This window comes from Cherax quadricarinatus, chromosome 96 (assembly GCF_038502225.1).
Source record: "Cherax quadricarinatus isolate ZL_2023a chromosome 96, ASM3850222v1, whole genome shotgun sequence".
Classification (NCBI taxonomy): Eukaryota; Metazoa; Arthropoda; class Malacostraca; order Decapoda; family Parastacidae; genus Cherax; species Cherax quadricarinatus.
In genome coordinates, this window is record NC_091387.1 from 2,314,863 (window position 1) to 2,342,362 (window position 27,500).

Sequence of the window (27,500 nt, forward strand, 5' to 3'; positions counted from 1 at the left end):
GTAGGTTTGTGACACAGGATTTTCCTTCCCTGAAACCGTGCTGGTTGTCAATTATACACTTGTTTCTTTCCAGGTGCTCCACCACTCTCCTCCTGATGATCTTCTCCATGACCTTGCATACTATACACGTTAGTGATACAGGTCTGTAGTTTAGTGCCTCATGTCTGTCTCCCTTTTTAAAAATTAGGACTACATTTGCCATCTTCCATACCTCAGGGAGTTGCCCAGTTTCGATTGATGTGTTGAAGATCTTTGTTAATGGCACACACAGTATCTCTGCTCCCTCTTTAAAGACAAACGGAGAGATGTTGTCTGGTCCCACCGCCTTTGAGGTGTCAAGTTCGCATAGCAGCTTCTTCATCTCCTCCTTGGTTATATGTACCTCATCCAGCACTTGCTTGTGTACCCCCCTGTTCTGATTTCCTGGAGCCCTACTGGTTTCCACTGTAAATACTTCTTTAAATCTTGTGTTGAGCTCCTGACATACCTCTAGGTCGTTTCTTGTGAATTCCTCATCACCCTTCCTCAGTCTGATTACCTGGTCCTTGACTGTTGTTTTCCTCCTGATGTGGCTGTACAACAGCTTCGGGTCAGACTTGACTTTCGATGCTATGTCATTTTCATATTGTCGCTGAGCCTCCCTTCTTATCTGTGCATATTCGTTTCTGGCTCTTGGGCTGATTTCTTTATTTTCCTGAGTTCTCTGTCTTCTGTACCTTTTCCATTCTCTAGTACACCTAGTTTTTGCCTCCCTACACCTTTGGGTGAACCAAGGACTAGTTCTGTTCTTTCCATTATTTCTGTTTCCTTTGGGAACAAACCTCTCCTCTGCCTCCTTGCATTTCGTTGCGACATAGTCCATCATTTCTTGAACTGGTTTTCCTGTCAGTTCCCTCTCCCACTGAATGTCTTGCAGGAAGTTCCTCATACCTGAGTAGTTCCCCCTTTTGTAGTTTGGTTTTTCCCAACCTATTCCTGCTACTCTCTCCACTTGAAGCTCAACTATGTAGTCGAAGCACAGAACCACATGATCACTAACTCCCAGGGGCCTTTCGTACATGATATCCTCGATGTCCGAACTACTCAAGGTGAATACAAGGTCCAGTATTGCTGGTTCATCCTCTCCTCTCTCTCTGGTAGTGTCTTACATGTTGATGCATGAGGTTTTCCAGTACCACATCCATCATCTTGGCTCTCCATGTTTCGGGACCCCCATGGGGCTCCAGGTTTTCCCAGTCAATCTCCTTGTGATTGAAATCACCCATAACTAGTAACTTTGCTCCCCCCATGTGTGCTCTCCTGGCCACCTCGGCTATTGTGTCGACCATTGCTCTGTTGCTCTCATTGTATTCTTGTCTTGGCCTCCTGCAGTTCTGTGGTGGGTTGTACATTACTGCAATTATCACCTTATGTCCCTCAGACTGGATTGTTCCTACTAAGTAGTCCCTTTCGCCCGTGCCATCCATTCCTTCCATTTTCTCAAAATCCCAATGGTTTTTAATGAGCAGTGCAACTCCTCCTCCCCCTCTCTCCCTCTGTCTTTCCTGAGGATTTGATATCCGGATGGAAAGATTGAATCTGTTATTACTCTGGTGAGTTTTGTTTCTGTGAGTGCTATTATGTCTGGGGATGTCTCCTTGATTCTTTCATGCCACTCCTCATACTTATTTGTTATTCCATCTGCATTTGTGTACCACACCTTCAACTTCTTTTCTAAGACTGTGGTCTGGGAGGTATATTGGGGTTGTGGAAGTGGGAGACCTGATAAGGAACTATGGGTGGTTGCTGTGGGGGAGGAGTTTGTAATGCAGTGGGTGGGGGCATTGGATATGGCATGGGTGTTTTGATTTAGAGTGTTTGGTTGAACTGGGGTTGACCTGGTTGGTGGGCTTCTATAGGAAGTTGTGAGGGAGGCTGTATTTGATCTTCCTGGGTCTGGGATCTCCTGTCTGTCTCCTCCATCCCCTCTCTTTCCTCCTTTCGCCTTTGAGTGTGTGTGTGTGTGTGTGTGTGTGTGTGTGTGTGTGTGTGTGTGTGTGTGTGTGTGTGTGTGTACACTACCGCAGGTCACCATAATCTCAGATAAATTACCTTGCTACCATACATATCCTCACGAGCCTAAAGGTCATTAGGCCTAATCACCTCTGGGATTGTCTTGTCAATATTATAAATATTAACTAATAACACGGAGGTAGGCGTGGGTTGTATGTTGTGTGTGTGTACTCACCTAGTTGATGTTGCAGGGGTCGAGTCATAGCTCCTGGCCCCGCCTCTTCACTGAGTGCTACTAGCTCCTCTCTCTCCCTGATCCATGAGCTTTATCATAGTGGCCCGGTGGCCTGGTGGGTAAAGCTCCCGCTTCACACACGGAGGGCCCGGGTTCGATTCCCGGCGGGTGGAAACATTTCGACACGTTTCCTTACACCTGTTGTCCTGTTCACCTAGCAGCAAATAGGTACCTGGGTGTTAGTCGACTGGTGTGGGTGGCATCCTGGGGGACAAGATTAAGGACCACAATGGAAATAAGTTAGACAGTCCTCGATGACGCACTGACTTTCTTGGGTTATCCTGGGTGGCTAACCTTCCGGGGTTAAAAATCCGAACGAAATCTTATCTTATCTCTTATCTTACCTCATCTTAAAGCTATGTATGGTTCCTGCCTCCACAACATCACTTGCTAGACTAATCCACTTCCTGACAACTCTATGACTCTATGTGTGTGTGTTGCCTATGGTTTAAACAAATTGCGTGTTATAATAAGGTTAGGTCAGTTTTCTAAGGTTCTTTTGGTACAAAATTATTAATTTTTACATTAACATAAATGAAAAATATATATCTTTAAACATATAAGAGAAAATTTTACAAAGAACTTAATTTTAAATGAGTTCTTAATAATTGACCAATTTTACCTATTCGGCACGACATATATATATAGACGAATGGTAAAATATATATATATATATATATATATATATATATATATATATATATATATATATATATATATATATATATATATATATATATATATAAAATTAGAGGTCAGGTCTCCCACAATTATATATCATTGGAAAGGTATTAAATTATAGACGTAATAACAAAATCATTCAATATATAAAGGAACGGTATAATGGAACTCTGTACAGTACACTTGTGTTTTTATATATCTAAAGAAGGTGGCAGTCTGAGTGTATGGAGAGAAATATAATTAACTATAATGGGTTTTGCCAGTAATGTTGATGTACTTGGGTGAGCACTGTTGTTGACGGAGTTATTTAAGTGGTGTGTGTGGCTGAGATAGTTGAGGTGGTTAGTTGTGTCTGTGAGATAGTTGAGGTGGTTAGTTGTGTCTGTGAGATAGTTGAGGTGGTTAGCTGTGTCTGTGAGATAGTTGAGGTGGTTAGTTGTGTTTGTGAGATAGTTGAGGTGGTTAGCTGTGTCTGTGAGATAGTTGAGGTGGTTAGTTGTGTCTGTGAGATAGTTGAGGTGGTTAGCTGTGTCTGTGAGATAGTTGAGGTGGTTAGTTGTGTCTGTGAGATAGTTGAGGTGGTTAGTTGTGTCTGTGAGATAGTTGAGGTGGTTAGTTGTGTTTGTGAGATAGTTGAGGTGGTTAGCTGTGTCTGTGAGATAGTTGAGGTGGTTAGTTGTGTCTGTGAGATAGTTGAGGTGGTTAGTTGTGTCTGTGAGATAGTTGAGGTGGTTAGTTGTGTCTGTGAGATAGTTGAGGTGGTTAGTTGTGTTTGTGAGATAGTTGAGGTGGTTAGTTGTGTCTGTGAGATAGTTGAGGTGGTTAGCTGTGTCTGTGAGATAGTTGAGGTGGTTAGTTGTGTCTGTGAGATAGTTGAGGTGGTTAGTTGTGTCTGTGTTGAGGTGGTTAGCTGTGTCTGTGAGATAGTTGAGGTGGTTAGTTGTGTCTGTGAGATAGTTGAGGTGGTTAGTTGTGTCTGTGAGATAGTTGAGGTGGTTAGTTGTGTCTGTGAGATAGTTGAGGTGGTTAGTTGTGTCTGTGAGATAGTTGAGGTGGTTAGTTTGAGATAGTTGAGGTGGTTAGTTGTGTCTGTGAGATAGTTGAGGTGGTTAGTTGTGTTTGTGAGATAGTTGAGGTGGTTAGTTGTGTCTGTGAGATAGTTGAGGTGGTTAGCTGTGTCTGTGAGATAGTTGAGGTGGTTAGTTGTGTCTGTGAGATAGTTGAGGTGGTTAGTTGTGTCTCTGAGATAGTTGAGGTAGTTAGCTGTGTCTGTGAGATAGTTGAGGTGGTTAGTTGTGTCTGTGAGATAGTTGAGGTGGTTAGTTGTGTCTGTGAGATAGTTGAGGTGGTTAGTTGTGTCTGTGAGATAGTTGAGGTGGTTAGTTGTGTCTGTGAGATAGTTGAGGTGGTTAGTTGTGTTTGTGAGATAGTTGAGGTGGTTAGTTGTGTCTGTGAGATAGTTGAGGTGGTTAGCTGTGTCTGTGAGATAGTTGAGGTGGTTAGTTGTGTCTGTGAGATAGTTGAGGTGGTTAGTTGTGTCTCTGAGATAGTTGAGGTAGTTAGCTGTGTCTGTGAGATAGTTGAGGTGGTTAGTTGTGTCTGTGAGATAGTTGAGGTGGTTAGTTGTGTCTGTGAGATAGTTGAGGTGGTTAGCTGTGTCTGTGAGATAGTTAAGGTGGTTAGTTGTGTTTGTGAGATAGTTGAGGTGGTTAGTTGTGTCTGTGAGATAGTTGAGGTGGTTAGTTGTGTCTGTGAGATAGTTGAGGTGGTTAGCTGTGTCTGTGAGATAGTTGAGGTGGTTAGCTGTGTTTGTGAGATAGTTGAGGTGGTTAGTTGTGTCTGTGAGATAGTTGAGGTGGTTAGTTGTGTCTGTGAGATAGTTGAGGTGGTTAGTTGTGTCTGTGAGATAGTTGAGGTGGTTAGCTGTGTCTGTGAGATAGTTGAGGTGGTTAGTTGTGTCTGTGAGATAGTTGAGGTGGTTAGTTGTGTCTGTGAGATAGTTGAGGTGGTTAGTTGTGTCTGTGAGATAGTTGAGGTGGTTAGTTGTGTCTGTGAGATAGTTGAGGTGGTTAGTTGTGTCTGTGAGATAGTTGAGGTGGTTAGCTGTGTCTGTGAGATAGTTGAGGTGGTTAGTTGTGTCTGTGAGATAGTTGAGGTGGTTAGTTGTGTCTGTGAGATAGTTGAGGTGGTTAGCTGTGCCTGTGAGATAGCTGAGGTGGTTAGCTGTGCCTGTGAGATAGCTGGGGCGGTTAGCTGTGCCTGTGAGATAGTTGAGGTGGTTAGCTGTGCCTGTGAGATAGCTGGGGCGGTTAGCTGTGCCTGTGAGATAACTGAGGTGGTTAGCTGTGCCTGTGAGATAGTTGAGGTGGTTAGCTGTGCCTGTGAGATAGCTGGGGCGGTTAGCTGTGCCTGTGAGATAACTGAGGTGGTTAGCTGTGCCTGTGAGATAGCTGGGGCGGTTAGCTGTGCCTGTGAGATAGCTGAGGTGGTTAGCTGTGCCTGTGAGATAGCTGAGGTGGTTAGCTGTGCCTGTGAGATAACTGAGGTGGTTAGCTGTGCCTGTGAGATAGTTGAGGTGGTTAGCTGTGCCTGTGAGATAACTGAGGTGGTTAGCTGTGCCTGTGAGATAGTTGAGGTGGTTAGCTGTGCCTGTGAGATAGCTGGGGCGGTTAGCTGTGCCTGTGAGATAACTGAGGTGGTTAGCTGTGCCTGTGAGATAGTTGAGGTGGTTAGCTGTGCCTGTCAGATAACTGAGGTGGTTAGCTGTGCCTGTGAGATAGTTGAGGTGGTTAGCTGTGCCTGTGAGATAACTGAGGTGGTTAGCTGTGCCTGTGAGATAGCTGAGGTGGTTAGCTGTGCCTGTGAGATAGTTGAGGTGGTTAGCTGTGCCTGTGAGATAACTGAGGTGGTTAGCTGTGCCTGTGAGATAGTTGAGGTGGTTAGCTGTGCCTGTGAGATAGCTGGGGCGGTTAGCTGTGCCTGTGAGATAGCTGGGGCGGTTAGCTGTGCCTGTGAGATAACTGAGGTGGTTAGCTGTGCCTGTAAGATAGCTGAGGTGGTTAGCTGTGCCTGTGAGATAACTGAGGTGGTTAGCTGTGCCTGTGAGATAGTTGAGGTGGTTAGCTGTGCCTGTGAGATAGTTGAGGTGGTTAGCTGTGCCTGTAAGATAGCTGAGGTGGTTAGCTGTGCCTGTGAGATAACTGAGGTGGTTAGCTGTGCCTGTGAGATAGTTGAGGTGGTTAGCTGTGCCTGTGAGATAGTTGAGGTGGTTAGCTGTGCCTGTGAGATAGTTGAGGTGGTTAGCTGTGCCTGTGAGATAGCTGAGGTGGTTAGCTGTGCCTGTGAGATAGTTGAGGTGGTTAGCTGTGCCTGTGAGATAGTTGAGGTGGTTAGCTGTGCCTGTGAGATAGTTGAGGTGGTTAGCTGTGCCTGTGAGATAACTGAGGTGGTTAGCTGTGCCTGTGAGATAGTTGAGGTGGTTAGCTGTGCCTGTGAGATAGTTGAGGTGGTTAGCTGTGCCTGTGAGATAGTTGAGGTGGTTAGCTGTGCCTGTGAGATAACTGAGGTGGTTAGCTGTGCCTGTGAGATAGTTGAGGTGGTTAGCTGTGCCTGTGAGATAGTTGAGGTGGTTAGCTGTGCCTGTGAGATAGTTGAGGTGGTTAGCTGTGCCTGTGAGATAGTTGAGGTGGTTAGCTGTGCCTGTGAGATAGTTGAGGTGGTTAGCTGTGCCTGTGAGATAAGTGAGGTGGTTAGCTGTGCCTGTGAGATAGCTGGGGCGGTTAGCTGCGGTCACTGCAGCAAAGGGTCCCCCTTTACCTCAAAATTGAACAACATAAAAGACAGATTTCAGATGGCGGACAAAAAACTGGAGGTTCAGAAAATTGAGTTGAGTCTCGCAGAGTGAAGACGATGAAGGTGAGACCTGGAAGAGAACCTGAATGGCATGACCTGCGTGTAAGATTCTGATCGGAAGACCTGAGGACAACTTGTACGGTAATCAGACCACCTCCATACTTTCTCTCAGGAAGGTAGAGCAAGATGACGGGAACTTTACAGTCCGGTGTAAAGAATGTGATTACAAATACATTGGCCAAACTGGGAAATCCCTGAATGTGCTTTGCTATAAATATAAATGAATCCTTTTAAATTCAGGTCTATGGTTCGATCCCGAGTGGTTGGAAACTTTAAGACGTGTTTCCTTAAGACACCTGTTGTCCCTGTTCACCTATCAGTAAAATAGGTACCTGGGTGTTAACCCATTGGTGTGACTTGCATTCTGGAGACAAAATTAACCTAATTTGCCCGAAATGCTCTGCATAATAAGAGGCGTTCTATATAGTAGTATGTCGCTGATGTCAGCTATGGTCTGTATACCTTGTACATGTACTGGTAGTAAATAAAGATATTATTATTATTATTATTATTATTATTATTATTATTATTATTATTATTATTATTACTTAATATGGGCAGGAACACAACACGTTTCACAAGGGACACAAGTCACGGGACTGGGACCTAGCTAAAGTATTAATTCCAAGCAATAAAGTTTTCTGTCCTGCATGATTCCCGGCATTCGTTGAATGCGAGTCCAGGTCTATGCAAACTGGATATTGTATTACGGTAATTCTATTCAATGCTTTACTGAGGAAATGTTTCGCCTGAGTAAGTGACTTCTTTAGTGGTGTAAAGAGGCGACTCAATGGAAATAAGTTAAAGGACCCCAATGGAAATAACTTAAAGGACCCCAATGGAAATAAGTCACTATGTCTGACTTTTTTGTGTTATCCCAGGTTCTCTACACATATGCTGCTATGTATGATAATTCTATGTAACTGTATTTGTGTATACCTGAATAAACTTACTTACTTACTTACACAACTGAACAAGTTTAATAACCAAGACTAAGGAATAAATATGTGTATCCTTCAAGGATAACACAACTGACCACCTCAAGAATTGCCTCTCCATTCCTCCCACTGTTCCCACTTTGAAAATTACCACTGTTCTCTCCCAGTGAAGGTGGAAATGGTTATAACTATCCCAGTGAAGGAAGGAATGGTCCTATCTCTCTGAAGGATGAGATAGTTCCAACTATCCCACTGAAGGATGGATTAGTTCCAACTCTCCCACTGAAGGTTGGATTAGTTCCAACTGTTCCACTGAAGACTGGGATAGTTCCAACTCTCCCACTGAAGACTGGGATAGCTCCAACTCTCCCACTGAAGGCTGGGATAGTTCCAACTCTCCCACTGAAGGCTGGGATAGTTCCAACTCTCCCACTGAAGGTTCGGATAGTTCCAACTCTCCCATTGAAGGCCGGGTTAGTTCCAACTCTCCCACAGAAGGCTGGGATAGTTCCAACTCTCCCACAGAAGGCTGGGATAGTTCCAACTCTCCCACTGAAGGCTGGGATAGTTCCAACTCTCCCACTGAAGGCTGGGATAGTTCCAACTCTCCCACTGAAGGTTGGATTAGTTCCAACTCTCCCACTGAAGGCTGGAGATAGTTTCAACTCTCCCACTGAAGGCTGAGATAGTTCCAACTCTCCCACTGAAGGCTGGGATAGTTCCAACTCTCCCACTGAAGGCTGGGATAGTTCCAACTCTCCCACTGAAGGCTGGAGATAGTTCCAACTCTCCCACTGAAGGTTGGGATATTTCCAACTCTCCCACTGAAGAATGGTATAGTTCCAACTCTCCCACTGAAGAATGGTATAGTTTCAACTCTCCCACTGAAGAATGGGATAGTTCCAACTCTCCCACTGAAGAATGGGATAGTTCCAACTCTCCCACTGAAGACTGGGATAGCTCCAACTCTCCCACTGAAGGCTGGGATAGTTCCAACTCTCCCACTGAAGGCTGGGATAGTTCCAACTCTCCCACTGAAGGTTGGATTAGTTCCAACTCTCCCACTGAAGGCTGGAGATAGTTTCAACTCTCCCACTGAAGGCTGGGATAGTTCCAACTCTCCCACTGAAGGCTGGGATAGTTCCAACTCTCCCACTGAAGGTTGGATTAGTTCCAACTCTCCCACTGAAGGCTGGGATAGTTCCAACTCTCCCACTGAAGGCTGGGATAGTTCCAACTCTCCCACTGAAGGCTGGGATAGTTCCAACTCTCCCACTGAAGGCTGGAGATAGTTCCAACTCTCCCACTGAAGGTTGGGATAGTTCCAACTCTCCCACTGAAGGCTGGGATAGTTCCAACTCTCCCACTGAAGGCTGGGATAGTTCCAACTCTCCCACTGAAGGCTGGGATAGTTCCAACTCTCCCACTGAAGGCTGGAGATAGTTCCAACTCTCCCACTGAAGGTTGGGATATTTCCAACTCTCCCACTGAAGAATGGTATAGTTTCAACTCTCCCACTGAAGAATGGGATAGTTCCAACTCTCCCACTGAAGAATGGGATAGTTCCAACTCTCCCACTGAAGAATGGTATAGTTCCAACTCTCCCACTGAAGAATGGGATAGTTCCAACTCTCCCACTGAAGAATGGGATAGTTCCAACTCTCCCACTGAAGGTTGGATTAGTTCCAACTCTCCCACTGAAGGTTGGATTAGTTCCAACTCTCCCACTGAAGGTTGGATTAGTTCCAACTCTCCCACTGAAGGTTGGATTAGTTCCAACTCTCCCACTGAAGGTTGGATTAGTTCCAACTCTCCCACTGAAGGTTGGATTAGTTCCAACTCTCCCACTGAAGGTTGGATTAGTTCCAACTCTCCCACTGAAGGATGGATTAGTTCCAACTCTCCCACTGAAGAAGGTACAGACTCCAGAGGAGAAGCTTCAAGCCAGACTTGATGGCTGTGCCAAGACTCGTAATTTCACTTTTCGTGTGTTTCTTGTGTCATTATCAGGAACCAACAGGAAAATAAATGTCTATGTGAGATTTTTTTAATAGAGAGTTTTTATTTACCATAATGTTTGGACCGTAGGTGATTTATTGCCAGTGGTGGATTTTGTGGAGCACCACTATCACCATCACCACTATCACCACCACCACCACTGTCACCTCCACCACTGTCACCACCACCCCTATCACCACCACTATCACCACCACCACTGTCACCACCACCCCTATTACCACCACCACTATCACCACCACTGTCACCACCACCACTGTCACCACCACCACTATCACCACCACCACTATCACCACCACTGTCACCACCACCACTGTCACCACCACCACTGTCACCACCACCACTATCACCACCACTGTCACCACCACCACTATCACCACCACCACTGTCACCACCACCATCACCACCACCCCTATTACCACCACCACTGTCACCACCACCACTATCACCACCACTGTCACCACCACCACTATCACCACCACCACTGTCACCACCACCCCTATTAACACCACCACTGTCACCACCACCACTATCACCACCACCCCTATCACCACCACTATCACCACCACCACTGTCACCACCACCACTGTCACCACCACCACTTTCACCACCACCACTATCACCACCACCACTGTCACCACTACCACTATCACCACCACCACTATCACCACCACCACTATCACCACCACCAGTATCACCACAACCCCTATCACCACCACAAGTATCACCACCACCCCTATCACCACCACCACTATCACCACCACCACCACGCCACCACCACTATCACCACCACCACCACTATCACCACCACCACTATCACCACCACCCCTATCACCACCACTATCACCACCACCATCACCACCACCACTGTCACCACCACCACTATCACCACCACCACCACGCCACCACTACCACTATCACCACCACCACTGTCACCACCACCACTGTCACCACCACCACTATCACCACCACCACTATCACTACCACCACTATCACCACCACCACCACTGTCACCACTACCACTATCACCACCACCAGTATCACCACCACCCCTATCACCACCACCAGTATCACCACCACCAGTATCACCACCACCCCTATCACCACTACCAGTATCACCACCACTATCACCACCACCACTATCACCACCACCACCACCACCACTATCACCACCACCACCACTGTTACCACTACCACTATCACCACCACCATTGTCACCACCACCACTGTCACCACCACCACTATCACCACCACCACTGTCACCACTACCACTATCACCACCACCACTATCACCACCACCAGTATCACCACCACCCCTATCACCACCACCAGTATCACCACCACCACTATCACCACCACCAGTATCACCACCACCCCTATCACCACCACCAGTATCACCACCACCACTACTATAGCCACCACCACTATCACCACCATTATCACCACCACTATTATCGCCGTCACCACTATCACCACCACCACTGTCACCACCGCCACTATCACCACCACCACTGTCACCACCACCACTGTCACCACCACCACTGTCACCACCACCACTATCACCACCACCACTATTGTGGCGGCCTCCTACCAAACTAGGGGTTGGATTGTCAACCTGCCGGCCTGCAGTACCACTGGGTACGTCACCATACCCAGTGTGGGGACAGCTGAGCCGGCTTTAGACACAGTATTCACCTAACCACCTTACGGTATACATCTATTGGTCTAATAAGCAGTATCTACCAGACCACCTTACGGTATACATCTACTGGCAGTAGTCAGTTTTATCTGACCACCTTACGGTGTATATCTATTGGTCTTAGGAACAATATTTACCAGGTCGTCTTACGGTATACAGAGGACACACTTCAAACACTCTCCGTGGTAGTATTTCGTCTTTCAAGAATTGTACTTAACTCGGTAAATGGTGAAGCTACAAGTCATGGCTGACGCTATTGTATAGTGTGACAGGGGCCAGGAGCTCGGACTCGACCCCCGCAACCTCAACTAGGTGAGTACTTGAGAGACGATAGTGTCGTGTGACACTGAAGGAAGATAGGATAGTAGTGTGACACTGACGAATAGTGTCATGTGACAGATTGCTGGTCTCTGAGGAGAAAGACGCTGTGGGGATGATACTGAGATGAAGGAACATTAACGTGATACTGAGATGAAGGAACATTAACGTGATACTGAGATGAAGGAACATTAAACCATACCCTCGGCCGGGATTGAACCCGCGGTCATAGTCTCAAAACTCCAGCCCGTCGCGTTAGCCACGGGCTAGAGTTCGTCACGGCCACGCTAGCTGGAGATTCGTCTGTAAAAACTTGCATTTGTGGTCACAGTGGTGCCTGTGCTAACTTTCCTATGGTGTAGAAATATACCTAGTTGGATGAATCTTATTGTGGCTAGCTGGTCTAGTGGCTAACGCGACGGGCTGGAGTTTTGAGACTCTATGACCGCGGGTTCAATCCCAGTCGGGGTATGGTTTGTTTGCAAGCGTGTCATTACGATTTCTTAAGTCATGAAGGAACATTATACTGTGTGGTAGGCTGAACTGTCGTGTAACCCAGCACACGATTCGTATATGTTACTTGTACGTTATATATATGTTAGGTATATAAGATGTTACTTATAACTTAGTTTCATGTACCGTGACACAGTAGTGTCAAAGTTGTACACTGTGTGGTAGGGTTATTAAGTTTATTTTAGGATTTATACCTGGAGTTTACCTGGAGAGAGTTCCGGGGGTCAACGCCCCCGCGGCCCGGTCTGTGACCAGGCCTCCTGGTGGATCAGAGCCTGATCAACCAGGCTGTTGCTGCTGGCTGCACGCAAACCAACGTACGAGCCACAGCCCGGCTGATCAGGAACTGACTTTAGGTGCTTGTCCAGTGCCAGCTTGAAGACTGCCAGGGGTCTGTTGGTAATCCCCCTTATGTATGCTGGGAGGCAGTTGAACAGTCTCGGGCCCCTGACACTTATTGTATGGTCTCTTAACGTGCTAGTGACACCCCTGCTTTTCATTGGGGGGATGGTGCATCGTCTGCCAAGTCTTTTGCTTTCGTAGTGAGTGATTTTCGTGTGCAAGTTCGGTACTAGTCCCTCTAGGATTTTCCAGGTGTATATAATCATGTATCTCTCCCTCCTGCGTTCCAGGGAATACAGGTTTAGGAACCTCAAGCGCTCCCAGTAATTGAGGTGTTTTATCTCCGTTATGCGCGCCGTGAAAGTTCTCTGTACATTTTCTAGGTCGGCAATTTCACCTGCCTTGAAAGGTGCTGTTAGTGTGCAGCAATATTCCAGCCTAGATAGAACAAGTGATCTGAAGATTGTCATCATGGGCTTGGCCTCCCTAGTTTTGAAGGTTCTCATTATCCATCCTGTCATTTTATTTGTACAAAAGTAATTATAATTTATTGTAATAAAATATACACACACCTCAGCCAGCAGCAACAGCCTGGTTGATCAGGGGTGTCACTAGCACGTTAAGAGACCATACAATAAGTGTCAGGGGCCCGAGACTGTTCAACTGCCTCCCAGCACACATAAGGGGGATTACCAACAAACCCCTGGCAGTCTTCAAGCTGGCACTGGACAAGCACCTAAAGTCAGTTCCTGATCAGCCGGGCTGTGGCTCGTACGTTGGTTTGCGTGCAGCCAGCAGCAACAGCCTGGTTGATCAGGCTCTGATCCACCAGGAGGCCTGGTCACAGACCGGGCCGCGGGGGCGTTGACCCCCGGAACTCTCTCCAGGTAAACTCCAGGTAAGGAAGGTTCCTTGATGGTGAGGGGCTCTTGATTTAGGGAATTGGATCTGTGCTCCAGTTCCCCGAATTAAACCTGGATGCCTTCTACATCCCCCCCCCAGGTGCTGTATAATCCTCCGGGTTTAGCGCTTCCCCCTTGATTATAATAATGTGCAACAGTTGTCTTTATTCAGGAAACCTTTCACCAGCCAGTGAAGTCTTCAGTCTAGTGTTAAACCAATGTCTTATTTATCAGTGTCGGTTTTTTAAACCATCTATATAAAACATAAACCATAATACAGAGCCATCTACAAAGTAACTTCTCCTATATGGTCACAGATGAACGGAGGATCGAGCCTCGACCATCCCTTGCTCTGAAATCAATTTCTGGTGTTCTCGACAAGTTCACGTTATCTCGGCTGTGTCAAGGGGCATACAACCTGTATTATACACGTACTATTCAAAACCACCCTCCTGTATGTCATCTGAGCCAGCTGCAAGCACAGGCAGAACCATCTGGCGAGGCCTGGACCAACACTGCTCTCTGATCGTCAGTACTCCCTCACTACCAGTACTCCCTCACTACCAGTACTCCCTCACTACCAGTACTCCCTCACTACCAGTACTCCCTCACTACCAGTACTCCCTCACTACCAGTACTCCCTCACTACCAGTACTCCCTCACTACCAGTACTCCCTCACTACCAGTACTCCCGCACCACCAGTACTCCCTCACCACCAGTACTCCCTCACCACCAGTACTCCCTCACCAACACCACTGCCTCACCACCACTGCCTCTCAACGGTCGTAAATATCAAGCAAGACCTATTATGAGGTAACGAATGCGTTGTTCACTGCCAACAACCATGCAGGTTGTGGCCCTGGTGGTGGCCCTGGTGGTGTTAGTGGTGGCACAGGTGGTGGCCCTGGTGGTGCTAGTGTCATTTGTTAAAAATCCATGTTGGATGTGTTCATTGAACATTCTTAAGGTCCTCTGCACTAAACAGAAGATAGATCAGTTGAACCATGGTAACTCGTCCTCGACCACAATGAACTTGCCAGACAAGTGTGCAAAAGTGGGGTTGAACTCTGGTATAGTCAAGGACCATCTCAAACCACACCACAGGTGGGGATAGAACCCGCGATCAGTCTCAGAACTCCAGACCGTCGCGTTAGCCATCTCCATAATCCTCCAGTAGGCTGTTTACTCTAGAAGAAGGGAATCGCTGGATCATGATGTTCCAAGATATGGACTGGGTACTGGAAGATGTATAAATGTTTTAAAGCTTAAAGAAAGCTAATGCTTCGTTGCAGAATTCTTTTTCAACTTTGGTTAAGACTCGACTAGCAAATGCAGCTGTCAGGTGGAATGGCTTCTTAAAATCAGGAAACTTTAAGACACAGAAGTTAATCTTGTAATGTCTGGAATGCTCTTTCTTGATGGAAACTCAGTGAGAGGAGAATCTTAAGCAAATCAGTTAAAGGAGCTTAAGTAGAAGAAAAAATAGTGATAGCTCTATAGAAACCTACTAAGCACACCTGGAGTATACCTGGAGAGTTTCCATGGTCAACGCCCCGACGGCCCGGTCTGAGACCAGCCTCATGGTGGATCAGGGTCTGAGGGTGTAGGAAAATTCTGTACCGTAGTTACTTGGGTAAGTCGTAACCTCTGTAGAAGTGACTGTCCAAGAAACTTTATCTCTGATCTAAGGAACTAAAATTCAGAGACCTGTATCTTCAGATTAGCTTCTTCAAGCTTACAGGTACCAGATCGAGTCTCTTGAGATGCATTTCCACATCTAACATGACAATTACAACATCGAAGTACACCTGAAGTTCATTACATATGAGGCTTCTAAGAAAATTCATTATCCTTGAAAATGTGATAGGGGAGGAGCGAAGTCAAAAAGCCATTTTGAGGAAATGGTAAAGTCCTGTGGGGTTGGGAAACACTGATAGTTCTTGGCTGTCCTCAAAGAGGAACTTGCCAAAACTAATGTAACAAGTCTAAGAAAACTTTGATGATAAATTAGACACATGTGCAACTCTTGGGTATCTTTATTGAGGAAACGTTTCGCCACACAGTGGCTTCATCAGTCCATACAAAGGAGAATCTTGAAGAACAGGAGGAGAATGAGGTAATCAGTCCCTCAACCTTCAGTCGATGTTGTCAGTCCATCAATCTTAAATAGAATACGGCATACGTGCGGAGAAGGAGCTTATAAACCGTTGGAAGGAGAGGTGCAGCAGTCATAGGTGGTGTCACATTTGTTCAATGTGGAAGTAGGTCGTGCCCAAGGTCGTGCCCAAGGTCGTGCCCAAGGGTTAGGCAAGCGAAGAATTCCTAAGTATTAAGATCCCAAGAAGTTGCAGTGTCTGACAGGTTTGTAGATGAATGGTTCAGAGAACTGACGTGTTGATAAATTAGACATATGTGCAACTCTTGGGTATCTTTACTGAGGAAACGTTTCGCCACACAGTGGCTTCATCAGTCCATACGACCTACTTCCACACTGAACAAATGTGATGAAACCTATGACTGCTGCACCTCTCCTGCCAACGGTTTATAAGCTCCTTCTCAGCACGTATGCCGTATTCTATTCAAGATTGATGGACTGACCACATCGACTGAAGGTTGAGGGACTAATTACCTCATTCTACTCCTGTTCTTCAAGATTCTCCTTTGTATGGACTGATGAAGCCACTGTGTGGCGAAACGTTTCCTCAGTAAAGATACCCAAGAGTTGCACATGTCTAATTTATCAACATGTCAGTTCTCTGAACCATTCATCTACTAAGAAAACTTTATTATCCCCTATATTGCATAAGTTACTGTTGAAACCCCTGAATGGGTTGCAATGTATATATATAATTATTACATTTTCATATAATTTTATATTGCTTATATTTGCGATAATAGCTAAATCGTAAATATATTGCTGTATATTATTATTTGACTTAGTTATGTTGTTAGGTAGGAAGTAACATATGTGCTCAGTTCAAGTCTTGATTGTCTAACTACTGTAATTATCGCTCTTTGCTCGTTATTCTGCCGGCTTCTGTTGCTGAGCAGCAACTGTCCACAGAGCTATCACGTGATCGAGGGGGGGGTGTCCTCACCTCACCTGAAGTATTCAGTCTGGTCTAGACTCTCTTGGTGGTTGGACAGATTGTCTGTCTCATTATTCTTGTTCTGTAGAACTCTGTTCACAGAACATTGTATAGACTTAGTGATTTTCGACGTTGTACTGAGGTTGTGTGTCTCATAGACACTCTGAGTAACTCAGGTCCTGAGCTGTAGCTTCTGACCTAACTTGTAGTGGTATCTGTGTATTATCACAGTCGGGGATTTTCTTATGCTGAACTTAGATTCAGTAGTATGGGAGTTTTGTGACTTTTGTGGAGGATCTGCAGATGGTCCCTACTTAGTGTCGTTATATTATCTCCTTGTTCCTGATTCTGTGTCGCAGTTGCTTGTTATATTGCTATTGGGCTTAGCATTCTTTTTGTCGTTCAAGCAGACTGTTCTGATTGCCAGTAGGTCAAGAAGTTAATTTATTTGAGGACTTTGTCAGTCACTTGTTTAAGTCTAGTCGAGTCGTGAGACATAGTGAACTACTTAGAGCACTTACACACATACACAAACTTACTTGTACATATTTATAATATCTTATTAAATGTTAATGTACCAGACGGTACTTAAGAATTATAAATGTGATATGTGCTTTCAGCACAATAATACTGTACACGAGAGAAGTCATTAATATTATTTTGTTAATTACTGTGATTAATTTAATTTAATTTAATTTGATAATATACCTCTAGACTTAATAAATGTATTAAATTTTAATTTCTCTAGTTAGTAGCCTACCAGTTGTAATCCTGAAGCACTATTGATTCATACTGAATTCTAATGGATAATTGGACAAGGATACTGACTACTTGTTACGAAAACCCAGTAACAGGCTGGATGCTAGAAGGGCAGTCCTTTCTAGTATTCACTGGAGATCTCTAAGATTTTAGAATCGCGTTTTTTGTAACAGTTACCAAAAACAAGAAGTGGGTAACGATCTGGAATCGTTTTAGCATTCAGCTTCCTAAAATCAATTACAGGGCGCCAAGTACTATTACACAGCTGATCTTGGCTTGATCCACTGACTGGTGCTACATAGTGGGGTGGTTCTGCAGCAGAGTGACGTTTTCTGAAGATATTTTGACTGTCACAAAGAGCATATGATAGTCAAAAAACGCTGTCGTCTGCCGTGAGATTGTCCCAAGAATCTTGTCAGTGATTCACAGGAGTAACATTGGTCTGAAGTTGCAGATTTCCACTCTGCTCTTTGTGAACATTTACTTCTTTCCACAGAGAAGGCCATTTACACTGTGCTAGGCAGTGCTGATAGATGTGAGTTGGAGATTAAGGATGTGTTCTGTGAAAGCATTCACTTGTTTATCAACGTCACCTAGGAGAAGAATATTCGAATCGGAGGCAGCGAACTCTGAGCATAGAGCCGGGAAGTTGACTTTTTCCCACAGCCAGGTTGTGCTTGTAAACTCTACAGTTCGTCCTGCTAGAGTCTTCAGTGTCGTAAAGACAGCCATGCAGGCCGATGATCCAACATAGCCAAGGGGTTGGAGAGTGACTTTTTTCCGATAGATCACTACTGGGCTAGGGTAGTAACTGTACCTACAGATAGATCACTACTGGGTCAGGGTAGTAACTATCCTACAGATAGATCACTACTGGGTCAGGGTAGTAACTATCCTACATATAGATCACTGCTGGGTCAGGGTAGTAACTGTACCTACAGACAGAATACTAACTACTGGACCAGGGTAGTAACTGTACCTTCAGACAGAACACTAACTAAAGGACGAGGGTAGTTACTGTACCTTCACATAGATCACTACTGGACCAGGGTAGTTACTGTACCTTCAGACAGAACACTAACTACTGGACCAGGGTAGTAACTGTACCTTCACATAGATCACTACTGGACCAGGGTAGTTACTGTACCTTCAGACAGAACACTAACTACTGGACCAGGGTAGTTACTGTACCTTCACATAGATCACTACTGGACCAGGGTAGTTACTGTACCTTCAGACAGAACACTAACTACTGGACCAGGGTAGTAACTGTACCTTCACATAGATCACTACTGGACCAGGGTAGTTACTGTACCTTCAGACAGAACACTAACTACTGGACCAGGGTAGTAACTGTACCTTCACATAGATCACTACTGGACCAGGGTAGTTACTGTACCTTCAGACAGAACACTAACTACTGGACCAGGGTAGTAACTGTACCTTCACATAGATCACTACTGGACCAGGGTAGTTACTGTACCTTCAGACAGAACACTAACTACTGGACCAGGGTAGTAACTGTACCTTCACATAGATCACTCACTACAGGGTCGAGGAAGGAGACAGAGATGAGAGTAGAGAAGTCAACAGTTTCTCGTGTCAAACACTGTAAGGAGCTCATCAAAATTCCTCTGTATAAGATGTTGGTTGAGGTCACCAACAATTATAAACTTTTAAAATGGTATAAAATACCGACAGGTTGTTAGGTAAGACACATATGCAACAGTTAGGTATCTTTATTTCGAAACGTTTCGCCTACACAGTAGGCTTCTTCAGTCGAGTACAGAAAAGTTGATAGTATCTTCTGCTTCTATCAACTTTTCTGTACTCGACTGAAGAAGCCTACTGTGTAGGCGAAACGTTTCGAAATAAAGATACCTAACTGTTGCATATGTGTCTTACCTAACAACAATTATAAACTGTTGACATTTATGGTGAAGAAGAAGTTAGTCCACTTTTTCCATCAAGAAATTGATGAGGTCTGCTTGCTATCATTGATGTCTGTACATTGTACATGCTAGTACAGAGTACTAGTGGTTATACATAGCTTAAAGAACTCTCTCTCTCTTTCCTTTCTCCTCCCTCTCTCCCTCACTCTCTCACCGACTATCGACCTCTTGCGACAGGCTGACGCGGTGTGCACGCGCGTGTGCTCGTACTGCTGCCTGCGTGCACCTCAGTGGTGCACTTCTCGCCCACACTGACCCACATAGTGCACCTCGCTGGTGCACCTTACTGGTGCACCTTCCGTCTCCACCTCTCCCCGGTACGTGGATGCTGTAAACCCTTAAGGAACGGAAGAAACTCTCTCTTCTGAGGGGTGATAGGGAAGTGTTCAACTAACAGGTTCGACTGAGCACCTCTGACGTACTAGTGAAGACTGGCCAGTCACTGTTACTGTCTGCAGAGCCAGTCATCAACCGGCTCAACACCTTCAGAAACCAGTCTTTATTTCCGCCAGACTTCGTAACATGTTTTGGAAGCTGGTTGAAGAGTCTTGGTCCATGCAGGCTGACACACAATGAATGATAAATGAGTGTAATTGTTAGTGTTATTTGATGTTATTGTTAGTGTTATTGTTATAAGTGTTATTGTTATTTAGTGTTGTTAGTGTAATTAGTGCTATTGTTATTGTTATAAGTATGTCAATTAAGCACCTCACAGCCATGCTGTGGGCGGTTACTGAGACACGTGACAGAGGCTTCTTGCAGTTCGTGATGACCACGGAGTTCCAGGGGCCTAGAGCAGAGTGCAAGGCCATGCCATTTAATGCTTTTTCGAAGTCTTGTGGCGTTAGGATTATATCAGAAATTTTTGAATTAACCAAATTTTGAGTCTGTCACAAAAAAAATCATATAGATTGTCGACTCTTAGTCTGATTAACGACTCACTAGAGACTCAGTCATACTGGAGCTTCAGAACTTTACTTATATCTTCGCTGTCATCTGTGTTAAGTCCATCACGTTCAAGCTGGGGTTCAATACTGGTTGTGGTTGTTGCCCTAGATTTGGTATAGGAAAATATTCCTGTGTTTCTTGTTTCCTGTTTGATTCCTTAAGCTTAAGTTCGATATTTTCTATTTCTCTGGCCAGTGCCTCCTTTTGTATTTCAGATATACTGGCCCCTTTGAGCAGGTCTGTGAGTCTTTGCCTTTGCCTGTAGAGGGAGCATCTCTCTCTTTCTAGTTTACTTCTTCTCTTCTTTTTCCTTAGGGAAATATGCCTTGAGCATACCTCAAGTGCTGGTCAGGAGCCCTGCGCATCCATTTCTGTACTTCGATTATGCTGTGATCTGAGCGTATTGTCTTTGATACTGTTATATTTCATACTGGATCATCATTATGAGTGGAGATAAGGTCAAGTGTATTTTCCAGCCTTGTTGGGTCCATTATTTGCTAGCTTAAGGTGAATATGTTGCAGAGATTTAATAGCCTGTATGTGTGTGAATTTTCATCTGAGCTGCTGCTGCCTCCTGGGGTTATCTCTGCTTAAACATTATGTGCCACAGTCTTCCATTTTAGGTGTCTTAAATTGAAATCACCCAGCAACGAGATATTTGGGGCTGGGGTTGGAAAATTTTCCAGATAGCAGTCAATTTTCAATAGCTGTTCCTTGAATTGTTGGGCAGTTGCATCTGGAGGCTTGTATACAACCACAATGACAAGGTTTCGGTTTTCAGTCTTCACTACCAAAGCTTCAACTACATCATTTGTGGTGTTTAGTAATTCTGAGCAAATGAGCGACTCGATGACATACAGGGCAACCCTCACCCCTTCCCCCTTGTTGCCTCTTCTTTCTGTCGAATCTAAATAAGTTATTAGCTGGGATTTATGTTTCGTTGTCAAAGAGATCCTTTGTGTGGGTCTCTGAAAGCCGCAAACAATGCATTTGACTCTGTGAACACTCCACTGATGAATGGTATTTTGCTGTTTGTTGATGGTATGTTTGCAAATACAAATGTCGTATTGATGGGGACTATATTTGCTGGAACTCATATCTGTTGTTCTGGAGTGGAGGCCTCTGTGCCTCCACTCCAGAACTAATATTTGTTATTCTGGAGTGGAGGCCACTGACTGCCCCCACTCCAGAACCAATATTTGTTGTTCTGGAGTGGAGGCCACTGACTGCCCCCACTCCAGAACCAATATTTGTTGTTCTGGAGTGGAGGCCACTGACTGCCCCCACTCCAGAACCAATATTTGTTGTTCTGGAGTGGAGGCCACTGACTGCCCCCACTCCAGAACCAATATTTGTTGTTCTGGAGTGGAGGCCACTGACTGCCCCCACTCCAGAACCAATATTTGTTGTTCTGGAGTGGAGGCCACTGACTGCCCCCACTCCAGAACCAATATTTGTTGTTCTGGAGTGGAGGCCACTGACTGCCCCCACTCCAGAACCAATATTTGTTGTTCTGGAGTGGAGGCTACTGACTACCTCAACTCCAGCAGTGATCCGAGGTGGTGTAGTATTTCTCTTATTTCCTGCCAGTTTTTTCTTTCTGGTTTGTTTACCAAGGTGTGGTGAACTGTACCTTCTTGTCCCCTTTAACTGGTGTGTCTGGCAGTATGTGTCTTTCATCTACTGATGAATAACACATTTCTTGGTGAAATAGCTTACAAGAAGAACTGCATACTTCTTGGTCATGAGGTCCGGCATTTTTCGGATTGTCAAAATTGCTCGTCCCGCCTGTTTTCCCAGATATCCCGTGTATACAGATACCCAAGACATAGAATTTGAATAGATTTGATTTCTGTTTGCCACGATTATTTTTTGTGACTGGGTTCCCTACTGGCGTAGTTTTTCCTGATCTCCCAGTTTCTGCAGTACCAGTACCAGTGCCACCACCAGTACCAGTACCACCACCAGTACCACTACCAGTACCAGTACCACCACCAGTACCAGTACCACCACCAGTACCAGTACCAGCACCACCACCAGTACCAGTACCACCACCACCAGTACCAGTACCACCACCAGTACCAGTACCACCACCAGTACTATTACCAGCACCAGTGCCACCATCAGTACCAGTACCAGTACTAGTACCACCACCAGTACCAGTACTAGTACCACCACCAGTACCAGTACTAGTACCACCACCAGTACCAGTACCAACACCAGTACCAGTACCACCACCAGTACCAGTACCACCACCAGTACCAGTACCACCACCAGTACCAGTACCACCACCAGTACCAGTACCTCCAGTACCACCACCAGTACTATTACCAGCACCAGTGCCACCATCAGTACCAGTACCAGTACTAGTACCACCACCAGTACCAGTACCACCACCAGTACTAGTACCACCACCAGTACCAGTACTAGTACCAGTACCACCACCAGTACTAGTACCACCACCAGTACCAGTACTAGTACCAGTACCACCACCAGTACCAGTACCACCACCAGTACCAGTACTAGTACCACCACCAGTACCAGTACTAGTACCACCAGTACCAGTACCACCACCAGTACCAGTACCAGTACTAGTACCACCACCAGTACCAGTACTAGTACCACCACCAGTACCAGTACTAGTACCACCACCAGTACCAGTACTAGTACCACCACCAGTACCAGTACTAGTACCAGTACCAGTACCACCACCAGTACCAGTACCACCACCAGTACCAGTACCACCACCAGTACCAGTACTAGTACCACCACCAGTACCACCACCAGTACCAGTACTAGTACCACCAGTACCAGTACTAGTACCAGTACCAGTACTAGTACCACCACCAGTACCAGTACTAGTACCAGTACCAGTACCACCACCAGTACCAGTACCACCACCAGTACCAGTACTAGTACCACCAGTACTAGTACCACCACCAGTACTAGTACCACCACCAGTACCAGTACCACCAGTACCAGTACTAGTACCACCACCAGTACTAGTACCACCACCAGTACCAGTACCAGTACCACCACCAGTACCAGTACTAGTACCACCAGTACCAGTACTAGTACCACCACCAGTACTAGTACCAGTACCACCACCAGTACTAGTACCACCACCAGTACCAGTACTAGTACCACCACCAGTACCAGTACCACCACCAGTTAGTACTAGTAATGTATCAACACTATTCCCAGAAGCATCATCCATTATTCCCATCTCCAGCAGTATCGCTATTTCGTATTTCTGGATCTTTAGTGTTATTGGAGAGAGACAGAGAGAGAGAGACAGAGAGAGAGAGACAGAGAGAGAGAGACAGAGAGAGAGAGAGACAGAGAGAGAGACAGACAGACAGATTTAATATTAATGAAAAAAAAATACTAGAAATGACGAGGCTTAGCGAATTTGGAAAAGCACTTTGAGGACATTAATGAAAGTGCTAAGAAGTGTTTTACCGTCGTTGCTAATGACGTCAATATCCACTTGACACTGACCTCGCTGCCACTGATTGTGGCCCTTTAATATTCTTCCCCCAGGATGCCACCCACACCAGCCCACTAACACCCAGGTACCTATTTACTGCTAGATGAACAGTGACAGCAGGTGTTATGTGACTAACACCCAGGTACCTATTTACTGTTTTAGTGTGTTCTTGTGGGTAGTATCCTGGGAAAGAGGAGCTAAAGACCACATTGGAAATAAACCCTTTCGTCTGCTCAGCAGGCTTTATCAGTCAAATAGAGAAGTCACTTTATCATGACATGACTGATCACTTCAAACTCACCTCTAAACTGTGTCCTGTCTCCAATATTGAAGTCATCTCTGTGTTTACTGGACGAAATGCGCCACAAAGCCTGGCTTTCTTGAATTACTCTGGGTTATTAACCCACCCCAACCCAGGGGTACACGGTCCCCATTCAAGCACTTAGTGAGAGTGCCACAGCTGGAACACTTCCCTAACACACTCCATAAAACCACAAAATGGAATTTAAATGAGGTTTAAACCTAGAATTTATATTAGAGCAGCAGTGGTGAAGACTGGTTCTGGTTTAATTGGTAATGTGAAAAACCACAGTCACTAAACCATAGTAGCAACACTTCACAACATAATGGTACTGAAGATACTTAACTATCACCATTAAAACAACACTGCTGGTGTTTCTGCAGTGTAACTCACATAAACCAGCATAACAACACTGCTGGTGTTCCTACAGTATAACTCACATAAACCAGCATAACAACACTGCTGGTGTTCCTACAGTATAACTCACATAAACCAACATAACACTGCTGGTGTTCCTACAGTATAACTCACATAAACCAACATAACACTGCTGGTGTTCCTACAGTATAACTCACATAAACCAGCATAACAACACTGCTGGTGTTCCTACAGTATAACTCACATAAACCAGCATAACAACACTGCTGGTGTTCCTACAGTATAACTCACATAAACCAACATAACACTAATAGTGTTCCTACAGTATAACTCACATAAACCAGCATAACAACACTGCTGGTGTTCCTACAGTATAACTCACATAAACCAGCATAACAACACTGCTGGTGTTCCTACAGTATAACTCACATAAACCAGCATAACAACACTGCTGGTGTTCCTACAGTATAACTCACATAAACCAACATAACACTAATAGTGTTCCTACAGTATAACTCACATAAACCAGCATAACAACACTGCTGGTGTTCCTACAGTATAACTCACATAAACCAGCATAACAACACTAATAGTGTTCCTACAGTATAACTCACATAAACCAGCATAACAACACTGCTGGTGTTCCTACAGTATAACTCACATAAACCAGCATAACAACACTGCTGGTGTTCCTACAGTATAACTCGCATAAACCAGCATAACACTGCTGGTGTTCCTACAGTATAACTCACATAAACCACCATAACAGCACTAATAGTGTTCCTACAGTATAACTCACATAAACCAGCATAACAACACTAATAGTGTTCCTACAGTATAACTCACATAAACCAGCATAACAACACTGCTGGTGTTCCTACAGTATAACTCGCATAAACCAGCATAACAACACTGCTGGTGTTCCTACAGTATAACTCACATAAACCAGCATAACAACACTGCTGGTGTTCCTACAGTATAACTCACATAAACCAACATAACACTGCTGGTGTTCCTACAGTATAACTCACATAAACCAGCATAACAACACTGCTGGTGTTCCTACAGTATAACTCACATAAACCAACATAACTGTCCACCATCAGTCTTACTTGTCAAAGTTCTTGTACATTTTAATTCTAATTACCAACATGTCATTTAAAAGTCAAATTTGCTCTCAGAGTCAGAATTGAGCAGGATTTGAGTTTTTTCAACATGATGTGATACACAATATGCAAATACCTTTCTAGCTTAAGTTGCTAGCCTCAGTTGGTGGTATCAGTTCCTTGGATCAAGAACCCTTCAAGAGAATAAAGTCATCCCCTCATTAAAGGACCAAATGTCAAAAATAAACACAGTATATGTACCCTGAAGTGTATATATCATTGTGTATATACACTGAAAATTTGCTTTAATCCTTATTTGGGTGATGTGTATGAAATGTGCTGGATGCATAGTAAGCTCATATATTTTTAATAAATATTAGTCAAGAAGTGTGTATTTTGCAATGTTTTGGCACGAATGATTATATTTACATAAAATCATGTGTTCACTTTATTCACCACAGCCAGGAACGCATCTGACAGAGCGAGACTTAGGTGATATAGAGACTTAAAGACCTGCTGCCGTTGATAGGTGCTGCTAAGACCCCTAGCTATACCCAGAGTGTCCTCAGTGCTTAGGAAAGTTTGCCACTGTAGCAATTTGAATTCCAAATCTTTGTTTTGCCTGAGGTCTCGTGATTATGCAAATGAGAGGGATTGTTTTAGGCGGAGTGATCCTCTCTGCTTGCCAGCCAGGAAGGTAGTTCCCTTCCTCCCTTCCCCTCCATCACTATTTCCTGCTGATGGAGGTGGTGATGGAGGTGGTCCCCCACTCACTGTTGCTGATGGTGATGGCCCTTCACTGCTGGAGGCATGGATTTAGTTTTCACTGCTGGAGGTGGTGATAGGGGTGGCTCTTCAGTGCCAGTGGTGATCATTCATGAAAGTGGTGGGGATGTGAGGGGAAGTTACTTAGTGGCATGATTAGAGTGCAATAAATGAATGCCTTTGGTATGCACACCTTTGGGTCTCTGTCATGAACCATATATCCTGAATTTGCCTATACAAAAGTCACTATTCTGCATGTCATCTTAGCCCATTACAACCAAGGTTAACCACTGTCTTCAAAAGTAAATTGCCCATCCTGTTACTGGAATTATTAACTTCGAATTGGCCTGGTGGCTAAAAGCTCTCGTTCCACATGTCGAGGGTCCAGGTTCGATTCCCAGTGAGGGTAGAAACATTAGGTGTGTTTCCTTACAACAGTTGTCTATCTTCCCTATCAGTAAAATGGGTACCTGAATGTTAGTCGACTGGTGCGGATTGCATCCTGGGACAAAACTGACCTAATTTGCGTGAAATGCTCTGCATAACAAGCAGCTTTCTATATAGTAGTATGTCATTAATGTCAGCTATGGCCTATATACCTTGTACATGTACTTGTAGAAATAAATATATTATATTATTGTTATCAGAGAGAGACATAATAGCCTATGAGGTTACCTCACTTTTATAAACACCTCAGACTCTGCTAGACTCTCTCATGCTTATAGCTGGTTGACAATATAGTTCTGTCTCTGTCATTGCTGGTGTAGTGATTCTCTGAGCATTTTTACACCAGAACTCTATCCTCTATTAAGTTTAATTTGTCCAAGTCAGACCAAAATGTTGTCTTAAAGTTTCTTTCTCCTGTGTGAGGGTTATTTATGTATTGTTCCAGTCACAGTATTGTCTTGTTGTTCTTCAAGTGTTCCTTAACTCTGTTAGATGACTGTTTTGTGTGTTGCTGGTGCACTGACAGTGATACCTCGCTGCTGTTGCTGGTGATGGGTGGTGACCACCATCACCACCACCATCACCACCACCACCATCACCATCACCATCACCACCATCATCACCATCACCACCACCACCATCACCATCACCACCAC

General features: G+C 44.8%; 1 protein-coding gene across 17 annotated transcripts in view; it reads left to right on the forward strand.

Moving 5' to 3' along the window:
• Cadps (calcium-dependent secretion activator 1) overlaps positions 1-27,500 on the forward strand; it is a 445,541-nt gene that overhangs the window by 18,705 nt on the left and 399,336 nt on the right. The window contains exon 1 of one of the 17 annotated variants that reach the window (XM_070104971.1): positions 19,603-19,726. The exons of the other annotated variants lie outside the window; for them this stretch is intronic. The gene's annotated coding sequence lies outside the window, so the exon portion shown is untranslated. Of the gene's footprint in view, positions 1-19,602; positions 19,727-27,500 lie in introns of those variants that run through there. 17 annotated transcript variants of the gene reach the window in all.